Source organism: Dendropsophus ebraccatus, chromosome 6 (genome assembly GCF_027789765.1).
Source record: "Dendropsophus ebraccatus isolate aDenEbr1 chromosome 6, aDenEbr1.pat, whole genome shotgun sequence".
Taxonomy (NCBI): Eukaryota; Metazoa; Chordata; class Amphibia; order Anura; family Hylidae; genus Dendropsophus; species Dendropsophus ebraccatus.
This window is the reverse complement of record NC_091459.1, coordinates 108,864,029-108,883,710: the sequence shown is the minus strand read 5'-3', so window position 1 is coordinate 108,883,710 and position 19,682 is coordinate 108,864,029. Positions and strand designations below refer to the sequence as shown.

The window sequence follows — 19,682 nt, the reverse complement described above, 5'->3', positions numbered from 1 at the left end:
TTCTTTTAATATTAGCCCTTTAGTTATCTACATAACCCAAGTTTAGATGAAACTATTCAGCGGTTTTATAGTTTGCTGTTTACCAAATATGATAAAAGGAAGTGGTTATTATTACTGCTTACGACTGCCTCTGATCCAGGCAGAAAAAAAGTTACTGCTATATCTTCCTTATTAAAGTGATGATGAAAAGAAGGGAAAACAGGGGGCGCTTCCTCGTGTAGTGAAGAGTGGCCAGGTGGATGGAAAGAAAATCTGACAAGGATCCACTCACCTGGATGAGTTGTGCGAATATTAGGCACAACTCTAAATGCAGCATGAAGGGGTGTACTCCGCAGCTATACTGGGGGACATCACCACCAACGGTGGGAAAGACAAATGCAGATGTGTAGTCAACCGACTACAGGACCGAAGACCAAATCCACACCAGAATACGATGCGCTCCTGCGCTCATCGTATTCTGGTGTGGATTTGGTCTTCGGTCCTGTAGTCGGTTGACTACACATCTGCATTTATTAAAGTGATGAGTTCCAAACAATGAAAATTGTAATCATATATGACTTGTTACAAATATTTCCTAACATTATCTTCCTAAAATCTAGCAGTATTCATAATACCCTAGATGCTACGCATCTCCAACATTATTTAAAGGGGTACTCCACTTAAAGGACAAGTGCCATGAAAAACTTTTTCCCAGTAATTGAAGCACATTACAAAGTTATATAACTGTGTAATATGCTTCAATCACCTATCTGCCTCCCTTCCATGTCTTTCCCCCCCTCCACCCCCCACCAGGAAGTGTCCTAACTCACACAGACCTAATTACTGTTGTCACCGTCACCAAGCTCTTCTCTCAGCTCCTTCTCCTGTTACACTAGCCTCCCCCCTCCCCTGCCTTGTCAGGTGACAGGCTTGCTCAGCTCCCATTGGCTGAACAACTGCAAGCCATCACTTGGACTGGGGAGGGGGGGCTGCTGTAACACGAGCTAGAGCAGCCCTCCTGCTGATGACTCATCCTCACAAGAAGGAGCTGCCTGGTGACGGTGACGGCACTAATCAGGTCTGTGTGAGTTAGGACACTTCCTGGTGGGGGGTGGAGGGGGGAAAAGACAGGGAAGGGAGGCAGATAGGTGATTGAAGCATATTACACAGTTATATAACTTTGTAATGTGCTTCAATTACTGGGAAAAAGTTTTTCATGGCACTTGTCCTTTAAGAAAGTTGGGCTATTTGTCTGCAGCACATCCTGACTTACACCCTGAAGCTGCAGAAAATCCACACTTCCTGGTCCACACTGTCTCCACTCCCCTTCTTTCTGAGACCCAAGTCACATGATCTCTGTCTCTTCTGTTGCCAGGCAAGCTCATCCACCAATCAGTGAATACCGGGCCAATGGGTGGGAAACAAAAGATCAGTGACAGCCTCCTGAGCAGAACAATATAGGGAAAAGGAGACACAGTTGTTTCATCTCTTTCTCTTTCTAATCTATCTATGTAGTCAAGATAGATAGATAGATAGATAGATAGGAGATAGATAGATAGATAGATAGATAGATAGATAGATAGATAGATAGATAGATAGATAGGAGATAGATAGAATAGAAATGGATATCTAGCAGCTGATCACTTATCTAGGATTGTACATACATGTATGATCACCACCAACTCACCCCTTTTAATGTCTAAAAGCTTATTACCTATACCACTATTATTTTTAGGCAAAGATAATCTGGTTAAAAGGGTTCTCCAGAATTAAAAAAACAAAAAAAAAGCCATAATTGTTTTCTTCCAAAAAAACAGCGCCACCTCTGCTTTTAGGTTGTGTGTGGTATCACAACTTGGCTCCATTCACTTTAGTCGAATACCACACACAAACTGAGGACAAAAGTGGTGCTGTCTGTGGAAGAAGACAGCTATATTTTTCTAATCTTAAGCACTTTTACTTTTTTGTGGTTCTATATTCCAGATGTAGAAGCCTCTTACACTGCTCTTTATCCTTATTCACTATAAGAAATGTAGAAGAATATTCCCTTTATTATTCAGAAAGCCTTGTCACCTGCTGGGGTTCCCTATGGGTAATGTTGGTTGGGGGCCCACTCAGACTCACTCGCCCCCCCCTAGGCTGAACCCCTAGCTACGCCCCTGGATATACACACTTTCAATCAGAAGGGTCCAAGTATAGAAATTGGGTATATATATATATATATATCACTTTTTTTAAGATATAATGCTTACACCTGCACCAGGTATTTTATAAGATGGATGTGATATACACACTATCAGAAGTATAGGACTTGTATATCTGTACTGCACGTTTTTGGTTCCATGCACCCTTTTCCAATGCCTAATCTATCTATCTTTTGCCCTCTCTATATAAAGGACATCATATTAACTATGTACTTGGTGCTAGGACCTGCGTGTCCTAATTGTTATTATTACTTTTCTGGAAGATGTTCTTTTATTTTTTTTTTATCACAATAAAAAATTTGTTTAAAAAAAAAGATAGATAGATAGGAGATAGATAGGAGATAGATAGATAGATAGATAGATAGATAGGAGATAGATAGATAGATAGATAGATAGATAGATAGATAGATAGATAGATAGATAGGAGATAGATAGATAGATAGATGTTTACACAGTAAGGGCCGGTTCACACTGAGCAAACACGGCGCAATTCCACGGCGGAGAGCTCCTCCGCGGAATTGCGCCGTGTTTGCTCAGTGTGAACCGGCCCTAAAGCAGAAGCTGTTTAAGCCAACAATGGGCACATACTAAAAAATGAGGCAGATACTTGGCAGTTGGTTTTGAGGTGCAATGCATGCTGGGAAATGTAGTTTCCCAGCAGGGTGCACTGATGTAAAACTGGGATCATTTGTAAGGGTAGCTTCACACACAACGTATCACAGTGAATACACAGCAGATTTTATGTAAATAACTGAACACAGCATCAAATCTGCACCATCAAATCTGCTGCTGATCTGCTGCACATCGGACGTGTGTGTTAGCACCCTAAAAGTTTTAATCCGGGGCTAGGAGCAGTGTAGACAAGCAGGAATATGTCCAATGATTTATAGGGGATCGGTGAGTGCACCTATTTGTTTTTTTGTGCATTTTATTTTTGGGGGGATTGCTGGAGTTCCCCTTTAAGGTCACTTCTCTTTTCAGACAGTTTAGATAGCTAAACGCCAACAGCTAATTATCCCAGTCCCCACCCCATACACTTTGCTGTGTAAGACATATATGTTCACATAGGCTAAATATACTCTTGTTGTGCAATCTGCCACTTTTGACACCTGCCCTTCCCCACACCCTGTGCTAGGTAGTAGATAGAGGTTTCATGATTCTAGATAGTCTGTAAACTTGGTTCCAGTAATGGATACCAACATTTATAGCATGAATTTGAGTTGCATTATCTCCAGAGTGGAGCAGAATAATAGCATATAACTAATTTTTAATTGTGGTGTTAAAGCAAACTGTTGCCCATTAAGCAATAACAGCGGTGCTCCATCCTTGTATTGCTCCAATCAGGTCTATTCAACGCTAGGATAAAAGGTTTTGTAGACATATACATGATGGAAGATAAAGCTGAGTAAGCTGTTTGCTCAGCCAGACAGAGCATATTGTGGAAACAAATCCAGATAACAATATTGGCAAACACACAAATCAAACGTGGAGGCCTAGCTACTGTAACTTGTCATTTCACCAATCAAGCAGTTGTTTCTATGCCAATGTACAAAGCAGATCATCAACACTACAAAGTAATGTGCGAGGATGACGGAGAATGCATTAAAGCCTTAAAGGGAATGTGTCATCAGAAAATGACGTATTCTTTTATTAATGTTTTTATAATTTTTGGTGACATTTTTTCTAATTTTTCATTTTTCTATCTATATTATAAAATAATCTTGATCTCACAGTTCCCTTTCTTACCACTAGGACTAAAACTAAGCTGAGACTTCCTGTTGTGTCTGTAGTGATAAGAGGAGGCAGCTGTTAAGTGATCTGCTCAGCACCGCAGCCACATGTGACACCAGTAAAGGAGAAAATAGCAAATCCCTGTGGAATAACCTTTTCAAAGGTCACAGAGCGCTCTCAGAAATGTTTTACATTCATTTCAAGGGGACATGAATATCTGTTGTCGTCTATGTCTATGAGTCTTGCTGTAAAGCATGTCACTAAGTGCTCAGCTCCGGCATATGGCACCCATAACAATGTACAAAAAGTAAATTAAAAAAAATTACAGTCAAAAAAGAGAAACGGATTGGAATAAAAGTACGTGTTTTAGTATCTGATTCTAAGCAGTAAAAGAAAATTTAGTTGACACATTTCCTTTCAGGATGTTTTCTTGCATTTACTCAAGTATAAAGAGTTTTGATACTGAAATGGAAATTTGGTCTGCGACAGCGTGGTGTTAGATATACTTATGTTTTTTTCTTCCTCGTGCTTAAAAGGCCATAGCACTTTTTTCACCTACAGACCCAATTTTTACACCAATTGTACTCTGCAATGACTGAATTAATTTATTCATAAAATATGCTGTGAAAAAAATATTTGTGAAAAAAAAAAAAAAAATCGTCTTTATGCTGTTTGTCTTGTGGTAAAACGAACGGATTATCTATGTTCCTTAATGGTGCGTTCACACCTACAGGATATGCAGCTGATTTTCTGCAGCAGATTTCATTTAAATAACTGAACACAGCATCAAATCTGCTGCAGATCTGCTGCAGATCCTGTAGGTGTGAACGCACCCTCATGAGTCAGTATGATTACAATGATAGCCAACGTATATAACTTTTTTTTTTTACTTTACTGCTTTTAAAAATTATACTTAAAAATAAATAAATAAATAAATGTGTTTACAATTGCTCTTTTCTGATCCTTAATATGCTTTTATTTTTGGTCTATGGGGCTATTTTGCGCCATAATCTCTACATTTTATTGGTACCTCAGTTGTGATCACTTTTTAGTGGCGAAAAATCTTCAACTTTGTACTTTTTGCCGTTTTTTTGCGCTTACGATGCTTGTCGGCAAGATCAGGGAGATCAGTTGATTTTGCGCAGTCATATTAAATATTTATTTTTTTGTTAATTCTTTTTATTTAAAAAATGGGAAAAGGGGGTGATTTAAACTTTTATTATGGGATGGGATTTTTTATTTTTTTTATTTTCTTTCACATTTATTTTTTGTCCCCCTAAAGGGGACTGTGAGCAATACCATGATTGCTGAGAGATCATAGCAGTACTGCATTGATCGATCTTATCTACACTCGATTGCTACAGGCTGCTGACATGATCCCTATCTGTATCAACAGAGCAATCCTCCTTGCCAGCTACTTAAAGGGGAACTCTGGATAAGAAAAACTTGTACATTAAAAGTTATATAGATGTGTTTATTCAATGTATTACTGTATATGTAGGTTTCTGCCACACTGATAGAAGCTGACAGAAATCCAGGAAGTGAAAAAATGGCCCCTGAGCCAAATAACATTGTCTCCCGCTCCTGCTGCTATCCCCCCTAGGAGAAAATCTTCCATGCATCTGTCTCACATTATGTGTGTTTGCTGAGATCAGGCTGATGATGCAGACAGGGGGCAGGGTGTGATGTCACAGGAGGTGGGGCTGGATAACCCAATCCCCTGACTGATTCACCATCTCTGACCGGCCAGAAGCAGGTGTTGCACTAATTTTACTGATTGTAATGGATGGGGGCTGTGATGATCACATGAGGGAAAGCATTGCATTCTGGAAAATGCCAAACCAGGAAGAACAGAAACTTAAAACAGAGCCGCCCCCCATCCCCCCCAAACAAATGGATTTTTGGAAGTTTCAAAACTGGGATAGACAGTTAAGTAATGCGTTATGCTTCTGCAGAAGTTTATTTTTTTTTAACCTCTACCTGGAGTTCCCCTTTAACTATTTAGATGCCACTGCCAAAATTTACAGTGGCATTTAAATAGTGTTAGAATGCCTTCATTGGTGGTGTGGGGGGTTCGCTTCCCGCAAGCGTATTATTTACGAGAACACAATCTGTTACACAGACAGCCCTAGGCCTAGCAGAGGTGCTGCCGTGGCTTGATGATTGCTACAGGCTGTCTGAGATTGCCTTTGGCAGCCTGTAGCAATTGAGTGCTGAGAGCATCGATCAATGAAGTACATAGGTATTGCTCATAGGGGACTACAAATAAGTATAAAAAAAGCTAAAAAAAAAAGCCATAGAAACATAGCTAAAAAGTTTTAATCGCTTTATTTTGCTATTTTTTTAAATAAAAAAAATATTTAAAAAAATTATAAACATATTTGGTATTGCTGCGTGTGGAATTGCCCAAACTATTAACCCCTTGATGTCAGCAATCCATATATATATATATATGCTTCTACTGCACATACCCCGTGCAGTAGGAATGTATATATACATTCCTGACTGAAGGGGCTTACTGATGTGTGTGAAACCGCTGCAGTGAGAGCGGTCCCGCACACATCAGTGTGTCTGGGCTGAGGATAATGAGAGACAGCTGCAATCCCGCAGCTGCCTCTTATTAATCCCGTAAACGTCCTGATCTAAATAGATCACAGCGTTTAAGGTACTCAGTGACAGGAGAAGTCAGGACCCCCGTAGCCATGATCGCTTGTTCCGATGGGTGGGGGTAAGTCACTTACCTCCGTCCTGTTCGATAGGCCATCCATGCATAGAGTCTGCTCTCAGGCAGGATCTATGCATAGATCGCCTATAACATGGATCTATGCTATGCTATGGCATAGCATAGATCAGTACATGCAATCTGATTGCATGTTTTACTGTAAAATAAAAGTGTAAAAAAAAAGTGTAATAAAAAAAGTTTTTAAAAGTATTAAAAAACCCCTTATGAAACTAAACTAACTAAATGCCCATTATAAAACTAAAAATATGTTAAAAAAAATAAACATATTATATATCATAGCGTGCGGAATTGTCTGATCTATTAAAATATAACATTGTTCTTGCACGGTGAACATCGTAAACAAAAAAAAAAAAGATTGCTGATTTTTTAAAATTATATATCACAAAAAAATGTATAAAAAGTGATTCAAAATTTTCTGTTACTCCAATATGATAATAATAAAAACTAGAGATCATGGCGCAAAAAATGACTTTTCAATCAGCCCTGTTGCTGGAAAAATAAAAGCCCTATGGCTCTTAAAAGGCAGGGAGGAACATTGCATTAATTTGACCCAGACATCCGTGCATCAATGGGCTTGGTCTTGAAGGGGTTAAATTTTCACATTTCTCATCTCGCACAGCAAATGTTGTATGCACAAAAGAGAGTCAAAGAGAGAATGCAAGTTAACCGAACCAAACCTGCAAACCTACAGCTACAAAAAAAAAGGAGAAAGTAGTGCAACAAGAACCCAACAACTCTCTTAACCCTAGTTCCAATAGAAGTGTGAGTTCTAAAAACATTCCAATAATTTAGGGTATCAGGGAGCCCCCACCAAGGCTACTAACCACGGGTCTTACGCATCAGATAGTGCTAACTAACTGTCAGGAATGTGCAGTGAGCCTGATGTGAACTGGGTCTGTTTTCACTTTTTATCTGACACACCCGCTTGCCTTTCAGCCTACTGGCAATGCAAGTAGGTAGGTAGTAGGTGGGTTCAGGCTCAGGGCCCACTGTCTCTTGCCCCTACCTCCCGGTCCTGACAGAATAGCCAGCCTAACTGTTTTGTGCCTCATGGTCACCATGAACGCCATGACCAACATACTGGACGAGATGCAGCAGCTCAATACCATGGTACAGAAGCTGGCTGAAAGAGTCCAGGAATAGGAGCCGGTCCACCTGACAGCTTACCATGACCTCCTGGCACCTCCTGAACCTCCCGTCCAGCTCCTAGAGAAATTGAAGGGGGACAGGAGAAGCTTCCGTATCTTCCGGGAGGGATTTAAGCTGTTCTTTAGACTACGTCCTCGCTCCTCTGGAGACGAGGCTCAGAAAGTGGGCATAGTTATGTCCCTTATCCAGGGGCCACCTCAGGAATGGGCCTTCTCCCTGTCTCCTGACTCCACGACTTGCAGACAATCGACCGGTTATTTTCCACATTAGGCCTGCTATATGACGACCCTAACAGTGCAGCCAATGCTGAGTGACGCCTAACTCTGCTACGGCAGGGTAAACGTCCAGTTGAGGACTACTGCCCGGAGTTCAGGCAGTGGAGCGGCCTTTCCTTTTGGAACGACTCCGCCCTCCGGTTCCAGTTCCGGGCTGGGTTAAGTGACCTTGGTCATTCAGGTGGACCGACAGTTGAGAGAGGGGTATCCCAGACCATACCAGAACCTCCTTGTCTCCGACCTCCTTCTATAAAACTTCCCATCCTGACACTAACCCTGCAGTTGACAGGATGTTGGAACCACAACTTAGCTTGGAGAGTGGGACACAAGGGGGTCATAGAAAAAAACCCTCTTACACAAATGAGAATTTAAATAAAAACCCACCATTTACACAATCCCAAACATCCAACTGGGGTAACATGACCTGCCCAGAGCAAGCCGAAGGGGGCATAGTCACAGGGGCATACCTACAGTATATTAAGGTCCCTACTGAAATCACAGTGATAAAGGACCACACGAATTGCACGAATGAGTTAAAAATGACAGTATTAACTATCTGCCCACAATGAACCAGTAGACACAACAAATAATATAACAAATGACATAACTGCAATCAAACTAAAAATTGCTGACATGGAACATCTCAATAATGTTCCATTTTGAGGTATCCCTGAATCAGTGAAAGGCGAGGATCTGGAAACCTTCTTGATTGACTTCTGTTTGTGCTTTCTTCCCGACACCTCATTTGTTGACTTAAAGCGATTGTACCAGCAATACATCGATTTTCTGTTTTTACCATGAATAGACCACAGCCTATACAGCCTATACAGTGCCGCAGTCCTTTTCTTGAACCACGGCCCGATTTCTGTGCACTGTGCTGTTCTATTAACGAACACTAGCCTGGCCTGAAGCACTGGAGGTGGGCCGGACCATCCCCAGTGGGAGGAAACCCCTTTCCCTCTATGAGGGGGCTCAATTGATTTTAATGGAGCTGCGTCATAAAGTGTAGGGGGTTTCCTCCCACTGGGGGCAGGCCAGTCTGCCTGCAGTGCTTCAAGCCTGGCTAGTGCTCAGTAATATACCAGCGTGGGAACCAGGCCATGGTTCAAAAAAGGACCACGGCACTGGCATCCCCGTGCCAGCGCCGGTCTATTTATGGTAAAAACAGAAAATCAATGTACATAATCAACAAAGCACATAGGCTACCGAAACCCAAAAATTGGGGGCATCCATACCGAGAGATGTCATCACTAGGCTACACTTTTAAGGCACCAAACAAAGCCTTTTCTAGACAAATAACAGAAAATAACCCTTTTTTAGATTTTTCAGCAGCCACATTGTCTAGGAGCGGAGAATTTGCCAATAGCACAAATATCTTGAGACAGAACTCTATTGCGTATAAATGGGGGTTTCCAGTATGTTGAATCACTTTCTATAAAGGGAAGAAAACAGTGGCCAAGTCATCAAAAGAGGCTTGGATCTTTTATAAGGGGGAGAATCCACTAATTTTAGAGGGCCTGACTGCACTCCAAGGGGAGTAGATTTTATGTGGGGACATGGTTATGTACACTATTAAAATTTGTTAATCTAGGATATAAATTATGTTTGTGTGTTGTTGTTTTTTTTTGCCCAGGCAGATATGTAAATGGGTATAAAAATACCTCTAATCAGGGGCGAATTAACTTTACCATAGGCCAAGGCTGTTCATCAAGTTTGGGCCCCCCAACCCCACTGTAACTATGGCAGCACTAGCGTGGTACTAGGCTAGATTGTTTTTTGCAAATCATATCAGAACTGTAGCTAGTAGACAATACACCACTGGAAGTATACGTCTGTTTGAGTGGCCATGGGCCATAGGGGAGGAGGGTGGGGGGTTATCTTCTTATACATAAATTCTCTATGCATATTATCTGGCTGCCTGGCTATACAGTCTAATTTAAACCTAAGTATTATCTTTTCAGTAAGCAAAATTGTAGGTCTTCCTCATGGTCCTTACATTTATATTACTTAATGTTAAAGGTCTGACCTCTCCCTATAAAAGATCAATGTTATGGAAGTAGGCCAAGATTAGTGGAGCAGATGTGATCTGTATACAGGAAACCCATCTTGCCTTAAAAGACATACACAGACTATAGGCCCTATAACACTAAACGATTATCCTTTGGTGTAATAGGTCATATGAAAAGACTATGATCAGCCAACATGCATGGTGTCGACTGATTGTGGATTTTTAACATGTTGATATGCAACAATCAATCCAGCGATGGTCTGCTCCTCACCGATAGGAGTGGCAGCAGCAGACCACCGCTGACTTCAATGGGCAGCCTGGTGATTTAAGGATCATCCAGACAGGCCCTCCTGCTGCTCCCTGTGGGCCCTTCATCTCTGTACCATTTAGTTCAAAGGTACAAAATGTTTGGTGCATGAAGGCCTCAACAACCAACAGATAGGGACTCTACGTTTTTCTCCAACCCACAAAAAATATATACATGCATAAATACTGGTCTTGAACAGACAGGTATAGATTAAGGCCATGTTCACACAACATAAGTATTATGGTGCGTTTACACGGAACGATTATCGTTTGAATTTTTGCAGTAACGATCGCATTTGAGGGATAACCGTTCTGTGTAAACACAGCAAACGGTCAAGCGACAAGCGAGAAATCGTTCATTGTGATCTTTCAACATGTTCTTAAATCATCGTTTGTTGTTCACTAAAAATTTGCAGATCGCTTTGTGTAAACAGTCTTTCAAAGATTCACCCTATGTGAAAGATGGGCTTAAGCGATCTTAAAAACGATCGCAATAACGATTTTTCTTAAGAATTTTCTAACGATTTATTAATCTAAATGCTGATCGTTATAAAAACCAAATTGTTGCTTCAAAGTCGTTAAACGATCGATTGGGCAAATTATCTCTTCATGTAAACGCAGCATTAATCATGGCCGTTGTTGCCAATTTGCAACATGGCCGTGTATAATACTTTACTTACAGCTAGAGGGAATCCCGGCCGGAGTGTATACACATGGCTAGCAGCCGCACAAAAACTGACATGACAGTTTTCTGCGGCCGCTATTCAGTGAATAGCGGCCGCAGAGAACCTGTCAGTTCAGACGGCAGTACCGGCCGGGATGATCTTCAGTAACCCCAGCCGTTCTGTGACCCGGCCGGGTCACAGAACAGCCGGTGTTATATGTTGTGTGAACATAGCCCAAAACAAAAAGCACAAAAAGTCACATATACACAAGTGTAATACTGATTAAAAAAATGCAGATTATGGCACAAAATGAGCTTTCAAATAGCCCCATAGACCAAAAAATAAAAATGTTACGAAAGGATAAATAGGATCAGAATAGAGCAATTTTAAGCACATTTATTAACTTTTACAAAAACTTTTTAGGGTATATTCACACGGACGGGCTGCGGCTGGGCAACACACTGATTGGCCGGACAGGAGAGCAGGACGCTGGACCCGTGCAGCGAGGACAGGTAAAGTATGCTCACAGCGGGGGAGCAGAAGGGGTTAAGAGCGGTATAATTACATACTCGCTGCGGTCGTTTAGACCGCAGCAAGTATGTAGTGTATGGGAACTGCCAGGACCTGCCGGGCTCGCAGCGAGAATCTCGCTGCGAGCCCACCCGTGTGAATATACCCTTAAAGTGGTAAAATGAAATAGACATCATTGTAATTATTTGACTACACGGCAAACAGTGTAAAGACAAACCTCACGCAGACATCAGACATTTTGATCAGACTGAGTCTCTTTTCATGGTCAATTGTATAAAATATATAATATAAACTATAAACTTTAGATCTGACTCTAAAACTGCTCGGTCTTTCATACACCTTCATAGGTACTAATGTATAGCTTTCTATACTATATGTTTTTGGTTTTAACAGTGCACTTGATTTTAGGCAAACTATAGCCCACAGTCCCATTAAGTTTCTGGAGTATTAGAATATGTAAGCCAGCCTCTGTTTCCAGCAGGATTATTCGCTTCTTCCAGCCATGTGCAGTGGTCTGTTTTACAGCAATGAAGGGAGAGGTAACATGGGGAAACTGATCGTTAGACAGGCAATCAGCCATAGCGTACACACCTGTATGTACAGTATATAGCGAATATTGGGTCTTAAAAATCATGGGCGAATGAATGTGCAGTTTCAGAAAAGTAACAGGGGTCATCAAAAGTCTGATGCAAAATGTAAAAAAAATATACATATAATTACACCCTCCCCCCCTTCATTTCTTCAAACTGCCATCAATCATTTTGATCTTACCATGAACTCTAATCACTTGCAAATCCAACCATTTTTGCTAACATTCCTATGCTTAGAGTTTTCACTTTTCACTTTGATTTTACTACGTACATCATCATTGTTAGCATTTCCATTCTTCTGATCTTTCATAGGAGAATAAAAATAATGATAGTGGCATATGATGGACCCCATTGACTATAATGGGTTCTGTTAAGTTTTTAGCATGGTGCCCACCATTTTACTGGACCCAATAGTGCTGGACGTATGACTGTAATAAGAATAGGAGGTAATATAATAAACATTGCCTACTACTTTTCTATAATGCTGGAAACACAAACTGCAGTTTTTGGGGAAATCTGCTAGTGCAGTTTTTGTGCCACAACCAGAAGTGTATTCAAATGGGCTGGAAATATAAAGGGAGGATTTGGACTTCTCTTTTTAGATGGATCCTCTTCTGGTTTTGGCAGAAAAACAAAAAACAAAAAAAAAATACAATGTGTGTTTCAAGCCTAATAAACCAAGAAAAGCTACCTATAACATTTTGATGCCTGGTTAAGTGGTTCTTAGTTACATATATAATTTAGCCACCAAATCTTTATCCCTGCAGCACAGTAGTATACCACCTGTAGCTGTCCAGCTGTGGTGAGACTACAAATCTCAGCATGCCCTGAAGAGTGACAGTCTCACCAAAGCCATAGAGCCACAGGTTGCCGGTCACTGATCACACACAAATAAAGCAGATTTAATCAGACAGCAAGTGCATTGCACATACCATAGTCCCAATAGTCAGGAAGATACCTGTCTATAAAACTTTCACATACGGCAAGTGTGTCAATAAATAAAGTGTTAGAAGAGAAAACCATTGCAATTCACGTACCTGGCTGCAGCGATCTGACCATTCCTTCTCATCACTGGCCTGTGAGATTATAAAGCTTGTGTTTTGCTAGTTCCTGCTGCCCCATATTCTGTAGTGTTCTGTGTGTAGAAGAGGTGGAGGAGGAGCGCTGCTTGCACATAGCTAACAGGAGAGTGACACTGTTAAGAACAGGATGCTGTGATCTCTGAAACTGACACATGGTTGAAATGGTAATCCCTCAATGAGCCCTTTGTAGTCAGTGCATGTAGTATTTAATTATGGCCCATTATTTTGTATTGCTGACCCTGTAGCATTATGCACATCACATGGGCACCAAACAGAAATAGTGCCTCCTTCAGTAATAATGCTTCTTAGTGCCCCCACTCAATAATAGTGCCTTTTCAATGTGCTTATTCAACATTGTTGCTCCTTAATGCTCTAAAAACAGTATAGTGGCATGCTACACTCAGCAGTGATAGCCCTTTGCACCCCCATTCAAGGAGGGGGCCCCACTCAGTAATGGCATCCCCACTGATCCCCCATTAGAGCCCTCACTTGGTTAAAAAAAAACCTTAATGCTCTTTAATCAGTAATGGTGCCCTTTAGTGTCCCTACTTAGTAATGGTTCGCCTTATTACCTTTACTGAGTATTGGTGACCCTAAATGTCCTCACAAAGTATAAGTGCACCTTAACCCTTTAAGGACATGGCCCATTTTCGTTTTTACGTTTTCGGTTTTTCCTCCTTGTGTTTAAAAGGTCATAGCACTTGCATTTTTCCACCTAGAAACCCACATGAGCCCTTATTTTTTGCGTCACTAATTGTACTTTGCAATTACAGGCTGAATTTTTGCATAAAGTACACTGCGAAACCAGAAAAAAATTCGAAGTGTGGTGAAATTGAAAAAAAAAACGCATTTCTTTTATTTGGGGGAAATGTGTTTTTACGCCATTCACCCTGGGGTAAAACTGACTTGTTATGCATGTTCCTCAAGTCGTTACGATTAAAACGATATATAACATGTATAACTTATATTGTATCTGATGGCCTGTAAAAAATTCAAACCGTTGTTAACCAATATACGTTCCTTAAAATCGCTCCATTCCCAGGCTTATAGCGCTTTTATCCTTTGGTCTATGGGGCTGTGCGAGGTGTCATTTTTTGCGCCATGATGTGATCTTTCTATCGGTACCTTGATTGCCCATATACGTCTTTTTGATCGCTTTTTATTACATTTTTTCTGGATTTGATGCGACCAAAAATGCGTAATTTTGCACTTTGGGATTTTTTTGCGCTGACGCCGTTTACCGTACGAGATCAGGAATGTGATTAATTAATAGTTCGGGCGATTACGCACGCGGCGATAGCAAACATGTTTATTTATTTATTTATTTGTTTACTTTTATTTAAAACCTGGGAAAAGGGGGGTGATTCAGACTTTTATTAGGGGAGGGGGCTTTTTACTATTAACAACACTTTTTTTTTTTTTTTTTTACACATATACTAGAAGCCCCCATGGGGGACTTCTAGTATATACACTGTGATCTCTCATTGAGATCTCTGCAGCATAGATATGCTGCAGAGATCCATGAGATCGGCACTCGTTTGCTTTCGGCTGCTGCAGCCGAAAACGAACGAGTGCCGAGCCGAGGACGGCGCCATCTTGGACGCGTCCCCGGCCGGCATCAGTAACGGAGATCACTCCTCCGGGACAAGGTCCCGGAGGAGCGATCTCCCCCACTAAACCCCAGGGAAACGTTGCCTCCGGTAATCGGAGGCAGCTGTCAACTTTGACAGCTGCCTCCGATTAGCTAATTAGCGGGCACGGCGATCAGACCGTGCCCGCTAATAGCGGTGGTCCCGGGCTACACGCGGCACCCGGGATCGCGGCACTTCAAAGCGGGGCCGCCGCGCGGCCCCGCTTTGAAGTGCAAGTGAGGACATAGGACGTACCGGTACGTCCTATGTCCTTAAGAGGTTAAAGCGTAACTGTCATTTCAGGGTCATTTTTCTGAAAACATTAAATATCAACAGTACAAGCGATTTTAAGAAACTCTGTAATAGGTTTTATGTACTAAAAGAGTTGTCTTCTGTACTGAAAAACCAATCTCCCAGCCTCCCCCCTCACATCAGATGAAGCAGGATTTCTCTCTCCATTATGTGGCTATGGAGAGGGGAGGGGCTGTTAGGAGTGACTGAGCACGGAGGATTTCTGCAAAGCACTCTGCAATCTTCTCTCAGTAAGTCCATAGATAAGCACTGACCTTTCTGACCCCAGAATCCTGCGGTTTAGATGCCCAGAGAGTCTACAAACAGCTGACCTTCATGTCACCTCTTCCTGCTCCCTCATCTCCCTCAGCCCCTCCCCCCTTCATAGGCTTACAATGGAGAGAGCAGAACCTGTCTTCACTGGCTTCTCTGTAATGAAGACGTGTTTGCCTGATAATGCACAGATAAGAAGTCAGGGGGGGAGGCTGGGAGATTGCTTCTTGAGTACAGAAGGAGGCTTTTTTGGCTGATGAAACCTATTACAGAGTTTCTTAAAATCGCTTATACTACTGATTTCTGCAATAAAAAAAAAAACATGACAGTTACGCTTTAACCCCTTAGGGACCAAGCCTATTTGGGCCTTAATGACCAGGCGCATTTTTTTTTTTTTTTTAATTTCTTTTTTTATTTTATATTTCACAAAACCAAACAATGTGCAGGGAAGCAACTCCCAACAAGAGAAAATAACATAGGGTACAGATGAAATTACTCAAGTTCTCAGTTTGCGCCGGATATGTCAGCGCCAGGCAAGCTATAGTAGCCCAGTTCAACCAGTCCAAATCATAAAACAGCCTTTAACCCACATAACCCACCTCCCCCCCTCCCCTGAACTTCCCCCCTCCCCCCCATGCTCACAGTCCCCCCGTCCAGCGCAACGGCCCCTCCTTCCATCAGGTCAAGTAGCCCTCTACTATTATTGTGTGGCTGCTGGTATTTTCAGTTTTCCTAGAGTACCCGCCACATCCCTCCTCATGTACCACAATGTGTCCTTAAATGGTAACATAATTTTCGTGATGTCGTCTTGGGGGAGAAAATTGCAAATGAACGCTGACCATTTCTTAAAAAAGCCCTGAGTTGACTTTTCCTTATGTCGCAGGACCTCCAACTGGTCATATCGCATGTAACGAGTGACCTGGAGTATCACATCACTCTGAGTGGGCATACGAGGAACCAGCCAGTTTGCCAGAAGGCACCTTTTGGCCACTAATAAGAAAATATGGGTCAGGGACGTAAGGTGTACATCATTTTGTGGCACATGAAACAGGAGTGAGAGGGGCTCCAGGGAGAGGTTGACCTTCAGTGTGTGTCGTAAAGCTCCTTTAACCGGACCCAAAAGAGCCTCGTCAAAGGGCAAGTCACTAAGCCATGCACCAGGTCCGTTCTCATTTCCTTGCAATTCGGACAGGCCTCTATGCGCTCCGGATTAGCGGGAGTTCTAGGGAGAGTAAAGCCGTAAACGGCGTTATGCATGATTTTAAAATGAGTTTCCCGCCATGTTTCACTTATTATCGCCTTGCGAATGGCGGTCCATGCGTCTAAGATCGGTTTGGAGAGGTCTGTCTGGTTAAAATACAACTCCCAGTGCCGAAACACCCGTGAAGCCGCGCGCACCGAGTTCTGTCTCCTCAAAGCCCATGATAAGTACGATAAGGAGTGTATAGGACTCTCTACCCGTAATACATCATCTAAAAAGGAGAACTGATATAGGGGATCAAGAACTCTTAATCTGGGCTGACCAGGCTCATTTTTCAAAATCTGACCTGTCTCACTTTATGGGCTTATAGCTCAGTGATGCTTTAACGTATGCTAGCGATTCTGAGATTGTTTTTTCGTAACATATGGTACTTTATGTTAGTGGCAAAATTTGGTCACTGTCTTGTGTTTTCTTGTGAAAAACATCAAAATATCATGAAAAAACACTGTATGGGCACACAGCGGGGCTCAGAAGGGAAGGAGCGACAATTAGCATTTCCAGTTCAGATTTTGCTGAAGAATTTTCTGAGAGCCAGGTGCATTTGCAGCGCCCCTGTAGTGTCAGCAGAATAGAACCCCCACAAAAGTCACCCCATTTTGGAAAGTACACCCCTCAAAGAATACATCTTGGGGTGTGGTGACCATTTTGACCCCATAGGTATTAGAGGAAAGTATTCAAAAGAAGACGGTAAAAATGACAAAATAGAATTTTTCCAATAATATGTTTGTTTAGTTTGAAATTTCACGAGGAACAGGGGAGAAAACTCACCCCAATATATGTAACGCAGGTTCTCCTGAGTAGCACGGTACCCCATATGTGGGCATAAACCACTGTATGGGCACACAGCGGGGCTCAGAATGGAAGGAGCGCCAATTAGCATTTTCAGTGCAGATTTTTCTGAAGAAGTTTCTGAGTGCCAGGTTCGTTTGCAGAGCCCCTGTAGTGTCAGCAGAATACCCCCCCCCCCCCCAAAAGTCACCCCATTTAGGAAAGTACCCCCCTAATAGAATTCACCTTGGGGTGTGGTGACCATTTTGACCCCACAGGTATTGGAGGAAAGTATTCAAAATAACACAGTAAAAATGAAAAAATTGAATTTTTCCATGACATGTTTGTTTAGTTTGAAATTTCTCAATTTCACGAGGAACAGGAAAGAAAACTCACCCCAATACATGTAACACAGGTTCTCCTGAGTAGAACAGTACCCCATATGTGGGCATAAACTACTGTATGGGCACACAGCAGGCCTGAGAAGGAAGGGAGTGCCAACTAGCATTTTCAGTGCATGATTTTGCTGAAGTTTCTGAGCGGCAGGTGCGTTTGCAGTACCCCTGTAGTGTCAGCAGAATAGAACCCCCCCAAAACTCACCCCATTTAGGAAAGTACACCCCTCAAAGAATACATCTTGGGGTGTGGTGACCATTTTGACCCCACAGGTATTGGAGGAAAGTATTCAAAACTAAACCGTAAAAATGAAAAAATTGAATTTTTCCAATAACATGTTTGTTTAGTTTGAAATGTCTCAATTTCACGAGGAACAGGGGAGAAAACTCACCCCAATATATGTAACGCAGGTTCTCCTGAGTAGAACGGTACCCCATACGTGGGCATAAACCACTGTATGGGCACACAGCAGGGCTCAGAAGGGAAGGAGTGTCAAATTAGTTACAGGCAATATGTGGGTGTTTACTGGCTATCTGGGGTGGTAATGGACAATCTCTGGGTGTTTACTGGCTATCTGAGGTTGCGAAAGGGAATCTGGTGTGGTTATGGGCAATCTGGGGTGGTTACGAGCAGTATGTGCCAATCTGGGTAGGTTACGGGCAATCTGGGGTGGTTACGGGCAATCTGGAGGGGTTACGGGCAATCTGGGTGGTTACATGCAATTTGGGGAGGTGATGGGCAATCTGGGGTGGTTACAGGTAATCTGGGGTGGTTACGGGTAATCTGGGGTGGTTACAGGTAATCCGGGGTGGTTACAGCTAATCCGGGGCGGCTTTTGACTTTGGTGACAGGGGTAAAAAAGTGGCGGCACCATTTGGAACAAGCAATCAGTGGTATATAGTATATACCGCTGATCACTTGTACTAGGACCACATCGGGTGGTCCCCGATCATTGCCCCATGCTCTCTGCTACCTCCGGTGATGGAGAGAATGAAGCTTTGATCATTTTTAGGAATCCATTACTGTGAACAGAGTCTGTTCACAGAGATGGCGGCGGCCATCTTGGATCAGATGGCCGCCCAGTGAGGGGAGGGTCAGTGACCAGGTCACTAGGGTTAATTCTAGGGACAGGGGGGGGACATGTTTTCATCTCCTCTCACTGTGGATTCACTGTGAGAAGAGATGAAAGCGTTCAGCTGCGCTGGCAATGCCCATTACCGGTGGCCGTCGTTATACTGGTAATAACGGCGATCGCCGATGAGGGGACTGGCCGGGACTGACCCCACATTCTACCCCAACCCCTCAGCTACCTCCGATAGCTGAGAGGAGGGGGCTGCATGCATTACCGGCGCTGCTGCACTATTCTGCGCCATCGCCATAAAGAGCTGATGGCAGCAGAATAGAGCCCATTAGTGATCGCCGTAAAAATCCGTATTGGCGGTCACTAATAACATAATACATGTATTCTCTGCGCTTTGGCGCAATAGAAACTATATTCTACACAAAAACTGTAGCCACATTGCAAGATCCATAGCGTTCTCATCTTTTGCGCGACTGAGCTGGTTTTGGGCTTATTTTTTGCGGGAAGATCTGTAGTTTCTATTGATACCAAGTTTTTTATGTATATGACTTTTTGATCTCTTTTATAACGTATTTTCTAAAGCAGATTGATAAAATACTGCTATTCTGGTACTGTTTTTTTTTTTTACAGCGTGTGTCGTGCGGTGTAATTATTGATATAGTTTTATAGATTGGGTCGTTACGGACGTAACAATACCAAATATGTATATGATTTGTGT

The 19,682-nt window shown here is 42.3% G+C and overlaps 1 protein-coding gene and 1 long non-coding RNA gene across 3 annotated transcripts in view; one reads left to right on the top strand and one right to left on the bottom strand.

The window, feature by feature from the left end:
- LOC138795896 (uncharacterized) overlaps window positions 1-19,682 on the top strand; it is a 99,269-nt gene that overhangs the window by 57,206 nt on the left and 22,381 nt on the right. The window lies entirely within an intron of this gene.
- The window catches only part of LOC138795895 (odorant receptor 131-2-like), a 34,272-nt gene that overhangs the window by 6,292 nt on the left and 8,298 nt on the right, over window positions 1-19,682 (bottom strand). The window contains exon 1 of one of the 2 annotated variants that reach the window (XM_069975611.1): window positions 13,219-13,305. The exons of the other annotated variant lie outside the window; for it this stretch is intronic. The gene's annotated coding sequence lies outside the window, so the exon portion shown is untranslated. Of the gene's footprint in view, window positions 1-13,218; window positions 13,306-19,682 lie in introns of those variants that run through there. 2 annotated transcript variants of the gene reach the window in all.